Source organism: Phyllobates terribilis, unplaced genomic scaffold (assembly GCF_046119375.1).
Source record: "Phyllobates terribilis strain yellow unplaced genomic scaffold, ASM4611937v1 Scaffold_7__3_contigs__length_470593459, whole genome shotgun sequence".
Classification (NCBI taxonomy): domain Eukaryota; kingdom Metazoa; phylum Chordata; class Amphibia; order Anura; family Dendrobatidae; genus Phyllobates; species Phyllobates terribilis.
In genome coordinates, this window is record NW_027362767.1 from 59135975 (window position 1) to 59152823 (window position 16849).

Sequence of the window (16849 nt, forward strand, 5' to 3'; positions counted from 1 at the left end):
TGGGGTAATAGGGCTGGGGTTGATGTCAGCTTATAATGCCAGCTGACATCAAGCCCAGGTTAGTAATGGAGAGGCGTCTATAAGACACCCCCATTACTAACCCCATAGTCAAAGTTAAAAAAAAACACAAACACCCAGAATAAAGTCCTTTAATTGAAATAAAGACACAATTCTTTATTGCTCTAAATTAAACCATACTTACAATCACGCCCATTCCAGCTGAAGCCAACGATCCCCTGCAATAAAAGAAAAATAATAAAGCAACATAATCCTTACCTTTCCATGGTTCCCAGGACAGCTTCAGCTCTGCTACATCGAGATGACAGGCTGGACCGCAGCAGAAAGCTGCCATCCAGCCTGTCATCCCGCAGACACTGAGAAGCGCAGGCTTGCTTGCGCTCCTCAGCGTCTCTCTGTGACGGCATCCAGATGAGCCGAGGTCATGTCCAATGAACTCAGCTCACCTCATGCACGTCACTGACAGCGTGGGAGAATTCTCCTGCACTCAGCGCTTCAGCGTGAGAATTCTCCCATGCTGTAAGTGACGTGCATGAGGTGAGCTGAGATCATTGGACATGAGATCACCTCATGCACGTCACTGACAGCGTGGGAAAATTCTCACGCTGAAGCGCTGAGTGCAGGAGAATTTTCCCACGCTGTCAGTGACGTGCATGAGGTGAGCTGAGTTCATTGGACATGAACTCATCTCATGCACGTCACTGACAGCGTGGGAGAATTCTCCTGCACTCAGCGCTTCAGCGTGAGAATTTTCCCACGCTGTCAGTGACGTGCTTGAGGTGAGTTCATGTCCAATGATCTCAGCTCACCTCATGCACGTCACTGACAGCGTGGGAAAATTCTCCTGCACTCAGCGCTTCAGCGTGAGAATTCTCCCACGCTGAAGCGCTGAGTGCAGGAGAATTTTCCCATGCTGTCAGTGACGTGCATGAGGTGAGCCGAGTTCATTGGACATGACCTCGGCTCATCTGGATGCCGTCACAGCGAGACACTGAGGAGCGCAAGCAAGCCTGCTCTTCTCAGTGTCTGCGGGTTGACAGGCTGGATGGCAGCGTTCTGCTGCGGTCCAGCCTGTCATCTCGATGTAGCAGAGCTGGAGCTGTCCTGGGAACCATCGAAAGGTAAGGATGATGTTGGTTTATTATTTAATTTTTATTGCAGGAGATCGTTGGCTTCAGCTGGAATGGGCGTGATGGTAAGTATGATTTAATTTAGAACAATAAAGAATTGTGTGTTTATTTCAATTAAAGGACTTTATTCTGGGTGTTTGTGGTTTTTTTAACTTTCACTATGGGGTTAGTAATGGGGGTGTCTTATAGACGCCTCTCCATTACTAACCTGGGCTTGATGTCAGCTGGCATTATAAGCTGACATCAACCCCAGCCCTATTACCCCACTGCCACCGCTACAGGGCAGTGGGAAGAGCGAGGCTAAGTGCCAGAATTGGCGCATCCTATGGATGCGCCATTTCTGGGGCGGCTGACGGCTGGTGTTTCTAGCCTGGGAGGGGGCCAATATTCATGGCACCCTTCCTGAGCTATTAATATCAGCCCCCAGCTGTCTGCCTAGCCTTTGCTAGCTATTAAAATAGGGGGGACCCCACATCATTTTTTTGGGGGTTCCCCATTTTAATACCTAGTAAAGGCTAGGTATTCAGCTGGGGGCTGATATTAGTAGCCTGGGAAGCTTCGTGGGTATTACCCCCTTCCCAGGCTTCAAACATCTGCCCCAGCCATCTGCTTAACCTCCGCTAGAGACTAAAATTACGGGGAACCCCACGCCAATTTTTTTTTTAATAAATCCTTTATTTTAACACTAAATGACAAGTACAGTAAGCAACACTGTCACTGTACTTATTATATATGTGACTGACATGTTTCTATCTATCTAATCTATGTGTGAAGCTCTATTCTTTCTGTTCTAAATTGTCGGGTACCGCTGCTGAATTGCCGGCCGGCTTTTTTAGAGAGACGGTGCATGAAAACACTATTATTTTTTTTAATAAATCCTTTACACTAAATGACAAGTGCAGTAACCAACACTGTCACTGTACTTCATATATAAGTGACTGACATGTTTCTATCTATCTAATCTATGTGTGAAGCTCTATTCCTTCTTGTCTAAATTGTCGGGTACCGGTGTATGCCGCTGCTGAATTTGCCGGCCGGCTTTTTTAAAGAGAGTGTCTTCTGAGCAGTTTGTCAGCTTTTGGACACCTTTGAAGGTGTTTTCTATGTGTTTCTATGTGTTTTTGTTTGCCTGCCATTGGTTTTAACGGTGTTCGACGGTGTTCTAAGGTGTTCGACGAACAGTTCGATGAACAGTTCCTCGAACATCCCGGTGTTCGACGAACCGAACCGAACCCGAACACTACGGGGGTGGCTCAACACTACTGATTAGCTGTTACCAGGTACTGGGAAAGCCAGAAAAATATGAAGTATGGCACCGCTCAGCTCCGTTCATTGTGTCCGGCACTGGAGAATCCTGACAGCACGCAGTGTGCAAGATGTGAGGATCCACAAGTCTGCAGTCACAAAGTGGACAACCCATTTAACTCCCGCATTCTCGGGTGCTGCAGATCATTAACTTCACTAGAAGCTGAGTTGTAGAACCAGAGAATGAGCACTACACAGTGTATGGGATTGCGGTGCTCTGTTCTGTACAGTGTGCACAACTGCCCACCGCGGGAGCCACAAACGGATGATCAGTGGGGTGTCAGATACACACTGATCTAATAGCAATTACCTGGAATACCTCCTTAAAAAATATGTCCATCCTTGAACACTACTTATACCCTATATGTAGATACATTCTACATAAAAAAGCTGAGCTCAGCAATCAGTTTAGAATCAGTTTCAGTGTAGAATTGGGTGAAAAATCTAAGGACTCTCTCTATTCTTTTCCCTGAAAGGAGTTTTCCAGGCTTGGGACTCAAGTCTGCAGTCACTAAGTAACTGCAGACTTGTGAATCCTCACAGCATGCACACTCCACACTGTCAGGATTCTCCAATGCCAGGCGATCATGTGGCCACAAGTATGTGATTTGCATACTTCCGGCCACATTCCAACTAGACGTGTCCGGCTTTGCTCAATTCACTTGTATTGAGCGAGGCCGTGCATATCCAGTCATCACGTGACCGCATGTATGCAAGTCGCATACTTGCAGTCACATGCCTGTTGCTCCTGGCGCTGGAGAATCCTGACAGTGCGCAATGTGTACGCTGTGAGGAATCACAAGTCTGCAGTCACAGAGTGAACCCCAAGATTGGACAACCCCTTTAACGCCTGAAAGCAGGGATGGATATTTCCAGTTGGATTCACAAGTTATGGTCGCCAGACGTGTCACCAATTATGGTCGGATGCTCTCTAGTGAAAAACTTGTAGACAGGTCATCAGTGATATAGTGGTTAGGATTCAATAAGCCAGAACATGAATCAGAATAGTCAGGAGACAGGTCAGAAGTTAAAACCAATAGTGGAAATAGAGAAAGGAGGTGACAAGTGCGACGGACGAGACAGAAGCAGAATCTTAGAACCAGGTTAAGGTCAGGATAGGGAGTCAGAAACAGAGTCAAATAGCACAGGAACAATGATCAAGTGACAGAATCACTTTATTATTCAGGAAAGACCCAGTCTGTGACGTTACCATGAAGTGCCGCTTGCCCTGGCAGATCAAGACGGAGGCTCTCGCCACCATGAAGGAAGCAGTCGGTTATCTAGCGAGAGCTCCATAGTATTTTGCCCGACAAAAAACAGCCCAATGATCAGATTAACCAGCGAGTTTATGGGTAGACTAAGTAATATCAGAACTGTTAAGGTCAAAAGAAAAACTATGGAATACAACCATCTACATAGGCATTACGAGGATAGTATGATATAACTCTCTCAGTTAGATCATTGCAATTTATGTTATTTGTAAATCTAGAATGCTAGGTACTAAAAGGGTTGTTCACCTTCTTAAAAGCGTACATTTTTGGCTAAAAATCATTTTTGCAATTGGGTTTCATTAAAAGTTTGCCTTCTATAGCCTCCATGTTGCAGTGTCTATTACTGGCTGCAGAATGAGTTAACGGAGATTTCATCAGTGAGCTTTGTAGCTGTTATCTGTCTTTTTCTGAGCTCCTCTCAGATTTAGCACCACAGACCACAACAAAATTGAATGTGCAGGGAAACAAAAAGCCCATAAAAGTCAAATAGTGAGAAGTTTTAAAAAGGTTTCAATTGTTAATTTTTTTTTTACCCCAAATATGTATTTATGTAAAAAATAAAAGCCCCAAAAGGTGGAAAACCACTATGTCCTGAATTTAATGGCTCAGGGTTCTTGTTATTAGGGGGGCAATAGTAGGAGTCACACGAGACCCTGCTGTCTGACAAATAGGTAAAGAACCCTATAATATACTGCCTTACTATTTTCTATTAGACCCTCCGGTTACTGGTCCCTTTTTTTTTTTGGAGGACCCTCATGATGGCATTTAGAGGCACAAATATTATTTTAAGGGAATATTTTCCTCAACCCCCTGGAAATTCAGTAATTAATAACGACACTACAAATCCCACAAGGACACTTCTGCTCTTCTTCACCCTTGGGGCTAATTTGGACAAATGCTCACTCAGAGTTTTATGACAAACGGTAATTCCGTTAGGCCCAATAATGTGTCAGCTGGAGATATATGAACGGTGTCAATGTAACTTGTCAGATTTTAGCACATAAGTGTTGGGTAAATTGCACCATCAGACGCTTTGGCTTAATAACATGACCCTGAACGAGGGTCTGTTCCGTCAGGTGTTCCGGGTCATGTACTAAACCAGTGGTTTGTTATGCTCATCTGAGGACAATGCAGTACGATATGTACCTATTCATACACGGAACCCACATGACAGCCAGAAGTGAAGACATCGGGGAGATGCCGTCTTTATAAAAAGTGAGTGTAGACCTGGAGTCTCTTCTTCATCACGGCTTATCGATATGGAGTACAGCACTCAATATACCAAGTTTTAAAGTCACAGCACAGTATATATATTTTTTTATCCTCTTTGTACAGTATATACAGTTGTGGCCAATTTTGAGACTGACACAAATTTTGGTTTTCCCAATTGGCAGCTTCAGATCTTTTAGTTGGATGTTTCTCTCGTTACTGAAGAACAATCATCTTTTCATAAGTTTTTAAACTTTTATTGAGAAATACATCAAGTTTATACAAAGACTCAATATTTCCAGAGCTGCATTATTTCTCCAAACTTCTGCCCTTCGCCCCGGTAGCTTCCGGGTCACATCCTGACTGATGAGCCATTCTTGCCTATTCTCAGAGTTGATCACAATTTCTGTGAGTTTGTTTGTCCTCCCGCTTTTTGAGGATTGACCACAGAGGTTCTCAATGGAATTGAGATCTGGGGAGTTTGTTGGCCATGGACCCAAAATGTCAATCTTTTGTTCACCGAGCCACTTGGTGATCATGTTTGTCTTTTGACCTGGTCTCCATCATGCTGGAAAAAGCATCATCACCTGATTGCTCCTGGATGGTTGGGAGAAGTTGCTCTTGGAGGACAAGTAGATCTCATTCTTTATTCATGGCCATAATCTTAGGCAAAATTGTGAGTGAGCCCCTCGCCATGGATGAGAAACCCACAAACATGAATGGTCTCAGGAGGCTTTACTGTTGGCAGACACAGGACTCAAGGTAGCACTCACCTTTTCTTCTCCAGACAATCAATTGTCTATGTCTCCAACAGTCTGAAGGGGGCTTCATCAGAAAAAATAACTTTGCAGGAAATACAAGGACTGGACTGGAAAAAAATGGGGTAAAACTCCATAAAACTGGCTGAAATGTCCCAACATTTTTGAGGGACTTGTAGTTGTGCAAAAAACATTGCGGCTTTTGATGCTTTTATGTCATTTCTGGTTAGTGGTGGCAACTTTTTGAAATATGGTCGGACCTTGCCAGGAGGAGCGTGGCTAATCACACCTGACAAATTTATCATATACATCAGAAATATGATGCACAACAGCTAAAAGGTGTGCCAAATTCATTAAGAAGCGCACGCTTGACGCATCTTACTCTAGTGCACTGTTCATCGAGTCTGGCGTACAAAATGCCAGTCTTATGGAATCATTGCCCAGGTGCCAACACATGGTGCCTCCTAGAGAACATCTTTTTAACAGAGAGTGCATGAAATTTATGGCACATGTAGGTACTGTATGGCCTGTAGAATTACCGCTTATGGCCTGCTACAAAAAAAAAAGCAAGCATATGTGAACCCAATCCTTACCGCTAGTCAAGTGTCATAAACCTCAATATTGCAGACCTAAGCCAGGCGATCTATATATCCCCCAACAGTAGTCATAAAATTGTGAGCAATCAACTTCAATCCAATAGGGTCTAATTTAGTGAGTAAAGCAAGTGGGCATTCCTGTTGGTTTATTGGAGGGCTGATTGAAAAGAGTGCAACATACAATGGCAGTGATTTAGGCTGATTATTGGAATGGCTCAATTTGTCCCAGGAAAGTTGCAGTTTTATACTCCAAAATTAAATTAGACTGAGACTGACATGTGGTCACCTGCAGGTAATAAATATATTAATACATAAAGAAAAGTAACATGAAAATAAATACATAAATCTAAACAAATTATTAAAGAGATTTAGCCATTTGACAAGATGAGAGAAAGTGATAGTATAAACCAGCAATTTTGCAATTTACCTCTTGTTAAAAATCCTCTCTGTTCTCAAGACTGGAAGAGTTTAATTTTATTGTTTACTGCACGTTGCCTAGGTTACCGGCCACCTATGTAGTCTATCAGTGGTAGTTAGTCTCATGGCTTTTAAGGTCTTTGCTATTGAGCTTGTAAGCGCTGCTCTGAAGCTGGTCCGGATCACTGGGTTTGGGCATTTTCAGTGTCCGGGGGCTCCTCTGATGCAGCAGAGGCAAAGTAGCCACGCAGAGCACACAGTTCAGATCAGAGACTCGGCCATAGCGCTGGTCTTAACTCTTGAACATCAGGAGTGCGCAATCCCCAAAAAATAGGAAGCAGAGAGCCAGATAAGCAGTGCGGTCCTGAAGACAGAAGATAGGACAACCCCTTTAATAATTTATTTTGGGAAAATCTGATTAATAAAGCAGTAAGAGAACATTTTGGGCTTACCAGGGGCAATGGGAGGCACAGAGTTAGCAAAGAGGGGAACAGAATTAACAGTTACACATGGCCCTGGTGCCTTACGGAGCCCAAAGATGCCTTTTCCACATGGGAATACACCAGTGTTATAAATGACATATAGTAGCTGAGGAGTAGCTGAGGAGTTCTTCTGAGAGTTTTGCATTAGGACCTAGGTGTTTCATGATTTTTCCTTGGGTACCTGGTATGTACAGTATTATTGCAGAACTTGCCAATTCAGACGAGTTGGGTGACAAACTGTGTGAGATGTATAATGGCAGTCAGGCAAGGGATGATGATACGGTCCCCACAGAGCCCTGATCTCACATCATCCAGTCTGTCTGGGATCACATGAAGAGACAGAAGGATCTGCATACGCCTCATACATAGAAGATCTGTGGTTACTTCTCCAAGATATTTGGAACAACCTTCTGCTGAGTTCCTTCAAAAACTGTGTGCAAGTACAAGTGTATCTAGAAGAACTGATGACGGCAAAGGACGGTCACCAAATATTGAAATGATTAAAATTTCTCTTTGGTTTATCTGCTTTGCATTTTGTTAATTGATAAAAAGAAATGACTAAAAAGGGGTTGTCCAGGACTGTTTTATTTTATTTTTTACTAAGGGTCTGAAAACTAACAGTCAGGTAGTTGCTAACAGAGGCAACTGCCTGCCTGCTTTACTAGGCGCCAACTCAAAGCAGTCACCGTCCACTCCTGCTGGCGATTCAACTGCTCCACGTCAACAGAGCAGCTCTTCCTCTTCCGGGCTGTTCTATCAACAGGGCGTGACTGCTGACATCATGCCGATTGCCAGCCGGCTCCCCACAGTTAGGCGGCGGGGAGCTGGCTGTGAATCAGAATGACGTCGGCAGTCATGCCCTGTCAGAGCAGAGCGGAAGAGAAGCCGTCGTTCTGCCGATGTGATGTCAGCGGAAGCTGCTGATTCGTCTGTGATAAGAGGGGTCTTGTTTCTGGGAAAAAATACCCAGTACTGCTTGTGACCTAAGAAAAGATGGCGCTGGGATAGAAGCTTGGTGGCCAGTTATGATAGTCTGTGTGCATTCTGCGTTTCCTATGTGTGCGCCCTCCTCCCACTTGATAAAAAACTACAGTATGAGCGCAAGGAAGAAAAAAAAAAAAAAAAAAACAATAATTTTTTACTAAAGCAAATATTCTGATCTTATCCTATTACCCACTTTCTATCCATAAAAAGATAAAAGCGCAGTCAAACAGGGACCTAGGACATAAATATAAACCTCTTATACTAATTTATCATATTGTGGTCAACATGATGAATGATAAGAGGAGCGAGGAGCCGTAATCTAAGATTACATATCCCACTTACCCAGATTTTCTTTATCTAATGAGTAATGGAAGGGCCTATAGAGTTTCTCTTAATAAAGTAATGATGGACCACTGGAACCTGGGCCGAGCAAACATGAGTGCACTTTAGACAAGCTCGGGCCTAGATAACTGGATTATACGCATATCTAAAGTATATTGCAATATAAAGGAATTTCATCTCGGCTGTAGAGCACGGAAATTCCTCCTTTCTCACCGGCTTCATTCCAGATTCTACTTTAGATAGTTATAATAAAAGAGGGAAAGTGTTGAACAGCACAAAGGCAATTCTGCACCAAGAGCGCCAGTAATAACTGTATTTCAGAGCGACATAAACTCTTTCAATAAGCAATAACGCTGCATACTTCTTACCGGAGAATATCAAACTTCAAGGCATATGCCGGGATGAAATTGCTGCAAAATACCACCAATCAAAAGGAGCCGCCGTGATTACTGATGAGCCCGGCACGGAATGCACGGAACAGGGAGAAAAGAAAAAACTAATATTTTTCTTTCCTTTTGTTTTTTGTTATTGCACTTGGTGGCAAATGTCATCTTATGTGTTTTTAGTTGAAAAGAAGGGAAAAAAAATGAGTTGTAAATTTGAGCTTTTACCGAAATAGCGATGATATCTGTTCTTAGCGTCTGTAGTTACAGTCCTGGTAATATGATTCTGTGTTCAGGGTATCGACTTTAATAACACATCAAACCTATCACAGCCTGACACAGACGACGGCAACTGAATACTTACAACGGATTTTTTTTTCCCCTTACTATTGGAAAGCAAAGACATTTTTGGATGAGGAAGATTTGACATGGGGTGTGGGTGAGGCTATAAACAGCTCAGAATTTCGAGCTCTGCAGCAGAGAAAACTGATTGTGTCACAACTGCTGCACCCAGTAAACACACACATCGCTGGAATCAGGGTCTGTGCTCCTACATCATGCTGCTCTCAGATTACAGAGCAAAAAACTGCTGACAGATCCCCTTTAAAGTAAAAATAAATGTACCAAAAGTTGAACAGGCGGCTAAGTAACTTAGCTATCTAAACACTATATTCCTTTGATAGCTAGGACTCCCCAATACATAGCAGTGCTTAGTTTGTCTGAGTGCTCCTGTGTTCTCTCAGAGACCTGCGGACAGACTCCTCTGGCAGCGGCTCATCTCCCAGACAGCAAAAGAATCGCCCAATGGAAATCCAACAAACCAGACTCTTCTCTTCCCCAACATCATCTTTCTGGGTATAAAAGCATACATATTAGGCTGTTGGCGTATCCCACCCGGTTTGGCTGACTTTAGTTTAATGTGTATGGGCATTGTGTCCTACCTGCAGACTAGACAACCCAGAGGTCTTTTCTAGATTTCCAGGATTGACCGGACAGAGGTCCACTAGAGATTGCGTTTAGTGATGAGCGAGCACTAAAATGCTCGGGTACTCGTTTCTCGGGTCGAGCAAATTGGAATACTCGGGTGCTCGACCCGAGCAACGAGCCCAATGTAAGTCTATGGGAAACCAAGCATTTTTCAGGCGGCACCCTGGCAGTCTGCAGAGGGCCTAAAACTTGCCCAAATCGATGGGAACAGTGCTCAAATGACATGGGGAAGACCCCTGGAAGCATTTCTGACTTCCAGATCACTGCTGTCAACAACGTTGTCAGAGTATTACACCACTTTTACGGATTCACAATAAAACATACAAAAACTAAGCCAAAATGGATTTTCCTGGGAAATATGTTAAGGAACATCCTTTCCAGGGTAATGACTTGTATATAAGGCAAAATAAATAACCAAAAACAAAAATACTCCTCCACAACTTGGGCTATGTTCACACGTAGCATTTTTGATGCGTTTTTACACTTTTGAATTGCTTTCAACTAAGACAAATGCATTCACCAGGAAATGTCATTTTAACATTTTAGAACCTTATCTGGCCATGTGGTGTGTGACACATCATCAGACATATGCTTACAGTGCTGAAAAGACATGGGAACAGCATGGGGAAGACCTCTGGAAGCTTCTCTGACTCCCAGATCACTGCCTAAAAGTGTGCCCATCATAAGTGATCCTTGGCGCATGCGAAGATGCCTCCCGCCATGCACCTGTCGTTGCAGACTTGCAACAATCACCGTCCATGTCCTTGTCCCACTGCAACGTTCAGTTGTCCCTACCCCATTCCTTGGAATGCAAACGCAAGTATGCAGCCCCCCACCCACAGGCTGCAATATTATACTGCCAAATTTTTGACAGCTGCTTGTGTAGCACCCCGAGGGCTCGGCTGCTACAGGGGTATTGCACCTCGAACCAGAGGTGTGGTATTCCACTCCCGGGTAAGCATGGAGTGTGGACTGGAACTCTGTTAGCTGCATGCACCACATACATCCCATTTCCGGGGGACAGATCAACGGTACTCCCACCAGATAGATGTGCAGGTACGACAGCGTCTGTCCCTGGCTGGAGTGGGAGGGGGGGAGGAATATCCCAGTGGTGCAGGAGCAGAGAGGGGAGGGACTCTGGGCATAGGAAGGAGCCCATTGGTGGCTAGTCACCTGGGCTCGGGTGTCAGAGGGAGTATAAAAGGTGGGCACCATCTTAGGAGTGAGGGAGTTCAGTCAGACAGAAGAAGAGGAGAAGAGTAGTGACAGGGAGCAGCAGCCCTGTCTGGGTGCTGCTCCTGAAGGGAGCAAGAGAGAGAAAGACAAGAGGAAAGGAACAAGGAACAAGGAAGGAATGGAACCCGGAGAAAGGCCCAGAGACATGAAGGAAGAGGGAACCCTGAGATCCCACGAGTGAGCTAAAACGGGTGAAGGGTTGGCAGATCAGGGTACCGGATCCCGAACTGGTGGAGGCCACTTATCCTCAGCCAGGAACCGGAGGTCGTGGACACGTCTTGGCACGACCACTCACTACACTCACCATGAAGGCACGCCACATAGGGTCAGGGAAACCAGAGATAGGTTTTGCCACCAGAAGGCCCGAGGAAGCTGGACATGGGTGGGTCCCTAGTGGGGACGGCCAGAGAAAGGAACGGAGAAAGGAGTTCAAGGTCACACTCTGGAACTGCCTGGGGGTTGGTCGAGCCCCGTACCTGGTGGACGCAGCACGGCTCGGGTCGTCATCACCTGCAGGACTGACACTGATAACATCTGTGAGTAAAGCATTGAAAACTGCCATCAGTCTCTGTGTTCCATCGTACTACCAGCACTAAAGGTACCGGGACGCTCTTTCTATCACTCCCTTCACCCGCACCAGCTGCCCTGAGGCCATACCTCTCCCGTTGGGGGTTATACCACCATTGCTGCACACATACCACCGGCCTCAGCGGACTGTTCTGTAGCGGCGGCCTTGCGGCCGCAAATCAACGGGTGGCGTAGTCGACACTTAAACAACATCTACAAAGACTGCCACACACTTAGTTTGACCACCCTGGGCACGGACCGGGTCCCCCCACTCGGAGACTACTACCCCCATCGGATCCGGCTCCGGGTATTCCCCCGCGCACACGTGCGCCACCCTACAGCACTGGCCCAGGGGGCGCGTCACTTGCACATGAAATGTGGCCTTTTAGGCTCGTGGAGGCGGAAGCTTTTCACAACCTCATGCCGAGTGTCCATACTCGGTCCCCAGCCGCCACTATATTTCCCGGTATCGCCTCCGCCTTCTACAAGCACGGGTCCCACAACATTACCCGTGCCCTCCCCGGTGCACTTACTGGGAAGGACAGCCTAACCACAAACACGTGGACAGGTGAATGTGGCCAGGGACGGTACGGAGCCAGTCCACAACTTTTTTTGCTAAGAGTTGTATTTAGCTCGGTGAAAGGACTGGCATAGAGGGAAACCGTATCTACCTGGCGTGTCATTTCTCCCAGGAAGTCCTCTAAAGCTGCTTCCACTTGAAATGTGGCCTGAACATTACTGCTGGTACTTTTCTGTGGGAATTTGCTTGCCTCCTACCAGCCTGGAATATTTCCAGCAAACTATGGTACGACGCCATGGTATTAGCACTGCCCCCAGTACCAGTAGCGAAGCCATCCCCAATTTCCTTCTCAGGAATTTTATTTGGTAGACTGAGTGGCTGCCCAAATACATTTTCTCACAAAGGAGCTGAATATAGAGTGGCAGCAGGTGCAAGTTTCTCCAGCCTGGTAGATATTAGAGGGTGAACGGCAGCACATTGGATCAGTGGTTAGCACTGAAGCCTTGCAGCGCTGGGATCCTGGGTTCAAATCCCAGCAAGGACAACATCTGCAAGGACTTTGTATGCTCTCCCCGTGTTTGCGTGTGTTTCCTCCTCAGTAAAAAAGCAGCCATAGAGTGTCCGGGAACCTTTCCACACACTTTTCTTAGCCAGGACTGCTTCTCGGCAGGGCTGGACGGTCCCACCAGAGAATCCTCTGGTGTGCCTTGGCTTCTACCTCAGGAGAGTTCATGATAGCGCTAACTTTGCAGCTGCTATGGGGCTCTTGAGCGGGGGAGAAAGGTTAGCCCTCAGAATCAAATCCTCTGGTGGGCACAATGTTTTTCAATCTGAAACAGCTTCTCAGTGGGAGTTGTATTTCACCACAGCCATATTCTTTAGCTCGATGAAAGGACTGGCATAGAGGGAAACCGTATCTACCCCGGCTGTCATTTCTCCGTCACCAGGTTCCGCCCATTGTCACACACGATCATGCCTGGCTGTATGTTCAGCGGTGAGAGCCACAGATCAGGCTGCTGTGTTACAGCTTTCAACAACTCTGCAGCGCTGGGCGGTTTGCCAATTAAGCATGTTATCTTCAGCACAGCCTGTTGCCGCTTGGCCAAGGCAGTGCTGCAGTGCTGTCAGCTTGTGACTGATGTTATCATTTCGGAGATGGAGGAGGAGGTGCAGGAGCTGAACAATGTGATAACATTGAGGTTACATTGGCGACTGTTTTTATACTAAAGAACAATGTGATTACATTGAGGTTAAATTGGTGACGCTGTTTTTTATACTAAAGAAAGATCCTATTGTTTTGTTTTTTTTACGTTATTTTTTAAGACAAATGCATTCACCGGGAAATGTCATTTTAACATTTTACAACCTTATCTGGCAATGTGGTGTGTGACACATCATCAGACACATCCTTTTTTATTTATGATGGAAGGACTCTGAAAGTCATAAAGCCTATTTTTACAGGGACATCAGACGGCCCTTACTATTCTTAAAAGGCCAGCAGTCGGCCGTAGCTATTGTTAGAGAGCCATCAGCCGGCTATGCTTTGTTGTTCCCATTATTAACAAGTGGGTGTCCTATACTGTTATTGCATATCCAGTGACTGCAAGGGCTGCCAAAAATTTGGATGCAACCAAATACCCATTTGAAGACACATAATGCCCATGCTGTGACTGCAAGGGCGGCCAAAATTTGGGAAAAACCCCACTAAGAATTTAAAGACACATAGAGCAGGGTCACAGTAACAAGGTACTGTTAGAACCCTTTTTTCCATCTTGTGTTTTGCGGCCAAGTGACCATCTGCCTTTATATTCCAGCTCCGCCCTTTTGGCTGTGCTGGACTTCAGTGTTTGACTGTTTCTCTAGCCAGGTGCTTTGGTGCCTTTCTCTGTCAGTTCGCTTGGTCCTTCTGGGACCTCTAGTACCTTTTTGTCAGTTTGTCTTTTTGTGTTCTGCAACAACTTCTCTGTTTAGGAGGTGTCCCATTTTTGTCCCAGTCCTTAGTTCTTTTAGGGACCCCTCCCCTTATACTCTAGGTCTCCGTTCAGACTAGCCGAGGACTAAGGCGGGTCTGTTCGCTAGGAACAGTCAGCCTGCTACATCGTAGGGATTCAGCTTAGTCTTACTGTAGGGACAGCTTTCCCCTATCTTTCCTTAGTACATGTTGCAGATCATAACAGTAAGTCCAGCCCAAAAAACTAAAAAGGAAAGAAATTCGGGGATCAGTATGGTTTCTGTCCAGGATTTGGCTCAACGCTTGCAGGGATTGTCTCTGGAGGTGGCCGAGCTTCAGCAACACGTGAGTAGCTGATCTGGCGCGCATTTTGTGGAACCCAAGGTTTAACTGCCTGATGTTTTCTATTGTAAACAGCAAGATTTTTTTTCCTTTAAAAATGCTTGTTTGTTATATTTTCGTTTGAGACCAAGGTCCTCTGGGAATGAATCACAGCGCATTGGTTTTATTAGGTCACTTTTGCGCAATGAACCACATGGGTGGGCATTTTCTCACCAACCTAATGATCCGTGTTTAAGGTCTGTAGAAGAACTTTTTTCTGCTATGGGTCTATTATATGACGAACCTGATCGAATTTCATCTGCTGAGGCAGAACTCAGGCGTTTTAATCAGGGGTCAGGTGATGTTGAAAATTATTGCACACACTTCAGGAGATGGGCCTCAGAAGTTAAGTGGAATGATCCTGCGCTGAAATGTTTCTTTCTTGCTGGTTTGAGTGAAAGGGTTAAGGATCTGCTAATTGCATTCCCCGCACCTGAGACTCTGCAGGATGCCATGCAATTAGCTGTTCCTGTGGACAGGAGACTGAGGTGCAGGGTGAGTGAGGTAAAGACTCCTGTAATGCAAGGTCCTAGTCCTCAGAAAATCTGCTCAGACGGCGGAGAACCGATGGAGGTTGGGGCAATGTCACTCCGCTCTCAGGAAAGAGACAGGAGGCTCGCCGAGGGATTGTGTCTTTGTTGTGGTAAAGCTGAACATTTGATTAAGTATTGTGAGCTTAGTTTAAGTAAAGAAAAAAAAAAAGGGACAGGTACGCCCGTATAGCTTGTTTACGCCTTGCAGGAGTATTTCTCTTTCTGAGAGTACTACTTTGCAGGAAAATTTGATTGAATTTCAGGTATTTGTGGATTGTGGTTCAACACTTAATGTGATTGATAAAGTGTTTTTGGAAAACCTTAAATTGAAATCGAAACCTTTGTCATCACCTATTTCTGTGATTGCAATTGATAACACTCCCTTGAAATGCATTACTCACAAGGTTGCTGCATTTCCCCTCACTATCAATGGAGTTCACCAAGAAATTTTGGACTTGGTTGTATTAGATAATTTACCCTCTCCGGTCGTTTTAGGTTTGCCTTGGTTAAAACTGCACAATCCTTTGCTGGACTGGTCTACTAATGTGATTAAGTCTTGGAGTCCGAAGTGCTATGATAAATGTTGTAATGGTCGCATTGCGGCTGTGGAAAAAGGGGAATTACCTATACCTATTCAAGATTTTTGGAGGTTTCTTTCAAGTTTTGCCTCCTCATAGGGATTATGATTGCACCATTGAGTTTGTTCCTGGAGCTACTCTTCCCAAGAGTCGCTTGTTTAATCTGACTATCCCTGAAAGAAAGGCCTTGGTGGAGTACATACAGACTAGCCAGGCTGCTGGTCACATTAGACCTTCTAAGTCGCCTGTGGCAGTTGGATTTTTCTTTGTTAAAAAAAAAGACGGGGGTTTACGTCCATGTCTGGATTTTCGTGAAATTAATAAGATTACCGTACGCAATTCCTACCCATTGCCGTTAATTCCTGACTTGTTTAACCAGTTAGTGGGGGCCAAGTGGTTCTCTAAAATTGATCTTCGAGGGGCATACAATTTGTTGCGCATGAAGGAGGGTGATGAATGGAAAACTGCTTTTAACACTCCGGTAGGTCATTTTGAGAATCTGGTGATGCCTTTTGGTCTTACCAATGCACCTGCATTTTTTCATAACCTTATTAATGACATCCTGAGACCTTTGATTGGTAAGAATGTGGTTGTGTATTTGGATGACATTTTGATTTATTCACCAGATTTAGAGTCCCATTGGCAGAGTGTACGTGAAGTTTTGCAGTTATTGAGTGATAATTCACTCTTTGCTAAGCTGGAGAAATGGGAGTTCGCTGTGCAGAAAATTAGTTTTTTGGGCTACATTGTCTCCAGCGAGGGCTTTGAGATGGACCCGGTGAAGGTTTTGGCTATGCAGGAATGGCCTAGGCCTATTGGTTTGAAATCTATACAGAGATTTTTGAGTTTTGCCAATTATTACAGGAAAATCATTAAGAATTTTTCTATAATTGTTAAGCCTCTGACCGATCTCACCAGGAAATGTGCGAATACGGCCCAGTGGACTACTGAGGCCATTGAAGCGTTTGAGTATCTCAAAGAGAGGTTCAGTCCTGCCCCTATCCTTATGCAGCCTGATGAGACCAAGCCTTTTTTGGTCGAGGTCGATGCTTCATCGGTGGATGTCGGAGCAGTTTTGTCTCAGGAGAACAGGGATGGAGTACATCCTTGTACCTTCTTTTCGACAAAATTTTCGGAAACCGAACTAAATTATGATGTTGGAAATCGGGAGTTGCTGGCTATTAAACTCACGTTTGAACAT